This window comes from Hyperoodon ampullatus, assembly GCF_949752795.1.
Source record: "Hyperoodon ampullatus genome assembly, chromosome: 5".
Classification (NCBI taxonomy): Eukaryota; Metazoa; Chordata; class Mammalia; order Artiodactyla; family Ziphiidae; genus Hyperoodon; species Hyperoodon ampullatus.
In genome coordinates this window covers 65,381,981-65,384,258 of record NC_136918.1, presented here as the reverse complement: position 1 = coordinate 65,384,258, position 2,278 = coordinate 65,381,981, and the positions used below count along the sequence as shown (strand labels likewise).

Here is a 2,278-nt window from a genome sequence, read left to right as displayed (position 1 = left end):
AAACAACAAAAATAACATGTCCACAAAATACAACAGCTAGAATTACAAAAATCCATTCATCCAAGGATGGTGGAAGGCAGGAAGAGGCAGTGGGAGGGTAAATGGCACAGGGAGAAAAGTATTCAAATCATTTCAGGCAGGGGGGCTGGCAAATGCTAGAAAAGAGCTGCAGAAAAACCTGTGATCCTTTCAGATTCACCAGTGTTAAAAATCAACCTACTGGTGTCAGAAAGGTTCTGCCTTAGGTACACCAGACAAAAATCCCAATTCCTCAGAAAGAAGGGAATATGCAAAGGACCCTTGGCATGGTGGGTCCTGCCTTCCATAGTGGGGGAGTTGAACAAGGAAAACAGCTGCCAAAGGGTCCTCCCAACCCCATCCATCCCCTCTGGATGGCCGACACCGTGACCGTGCAGCAGCCTTCAGCTTGGCAATAGGCTAATACCTTGGGGGAACTTCTCTGCAGAGGTTGAGCTACTCAGGGCAGACTGCAGGTACACCGTTTTGTGGAAGATTCTGTTGCTTAAGAAAACCACCCAGGAAAAGGAAGTGCAGCTGGAAAAGGTAGGCTTTGCCAGGGGTCTTGGCTTCATTAGTGCTGATAATAAACGAGGGGAAGAGGACAGAGAAAAGGCAGCCAATGATAATGTAGGAGGCGTGGCATCTGCTGCGAAGTCCAGTATAGTGAGTAGAAAAGCAATATATGCAGGAGACTAACCAGTTGACCAACGAGATGCGTGGGAAAGACTCACAAGCATCCCCTGGATAAACAGAGCCTGCAGCAAAAGGTTGAAGAGCATGTCAGCAATTATTTTGCTGACACCAGGGAATGGGTGAGGTTTCATCCCTGATACCTCAAGTTCCAGATCAGCTATATCTGAAACCAAATCGCATTCACAACTTTGCTGAGCACCAACAGGGGGAGCACTGAAAATTGATGGGAGGAAAATTCCAGCCAGAACCAAACACCTCTATGTAGAGATGGATCACTGATAGTTTGGGCCGTTACTGACTGAAGCAAAGGAATAAACACTTGATGAAAGCAGCAGGAGGCTGAACCAGAGAACTCTGCCATTTCATGTGCAGCACTGGAAAATTTCACTGACAATAGGTGGCTCAATCTTGCTTCCTCTCTATGCTCTGAGCCAGGACACTACTAGCCCTCTTAAACGCTGTTTCTTCCAATTTGCTGAATGTGAGCATCTAGCTTTGAGATGGTACAACTTCCAGAGATGGAGTTTTTAATTTCCCTGGCAAGGTCCTGCAGAAAGGTTTTGACACTGTCAGCCATCTCTTCCCCACTCAAACTAACAACACCACAGAGGAGAGAGGAGCGTCCCGCAATCCTTCACCACGAAGGATCAGCAGCTTTGCTGCTGCGACTGTGGCTCCAGCTTGGCCTCTTGTTTACCGCCAGCCGGCCAGGCTCCTCCAAGCCCCTCCGCCCACGGCCTGCGGCTCCTACAGGAGATGCTCCCAGGGCAGCCCCAGAGTGCGTAGGGGCTGTGGGGGTGGGGCGTCAGCTGGGAAGTCCCGTTGTTTTTAATGGAAACCATTTTCACTAGAGAGAACTTCTGGCTGATAAACGGTGCTTATTACGACTTTAATATTTTACAGATATTGTCTTAGAAAGTAAAGAAATGGACTTATATCTTCAAGGAAAAGAAATGATACTTTTGTTGTGAATGGTAACATCTGAGTTTTCCACCAAATATTAGAATTTTGGAATACAATCTAGCACTGAAACCTTCACAACTTGCCAGTAAAGTTTTTGTTGATAAACCTGGTGGTAAAATGGACTTATTTCTTCAAGGAAAACAAATGATACTTTTGTTGTGAATGGTAACATTTGAACTTTCAACCAAATATTAGAATTTTGAAACACTTAATCTAGCACAGAAAACTTCACATTTTGCCAGTAAAGTTTTTGTTGATAAACCTGGTGGTAATATTAGCACAGGTATTAGTTGATGTTATTTAAAAACATATGTCAGTATTTGGCATATCTGCATAACTCAGTGAACAAGCATTTCCTTACTGACTGTAATGTAACATCACAAATGGATAGGGATGCGGTGTAAGGGCAAGGTAGATCAATGGATTGTAATATAATGAAATACAAAAAGTTAATTGATTTGGTTTCACATTCCATACGCATCTAATTTTAAAGAAACCGTTACCTACCCTTTCCTGTCGGGCCCCAACAAGAGTCCTCCTGCCCAGCGTTGCTTGAGCCAATTCCCAGTTCCGTTCAGAAGCAAAGGAAAGCTTGTCTTTG

At 44.6% G+C, this 2,278-nt stretch overlaps 1 pseudogene across 1 annotated transcript; it reads right to left on the bottom strand.

Moving 5' to 3' along the window:
* Nucleotides 1–225: 225 nt before the first annotated feature.
* On the bottom strand, nucleotides 226–1,291 carry LOC307053746 (etoposide-induced protein 2.4 homolog; annotated as a pseudogene). Its single transcript has one exon. The product of its transcript is annotated as an etoposide-induced protein 2.4 homolog (transcript).
* Between the last annotated feature and the right edge of the window lie 987 nt (nucleotides 1,292–2,278).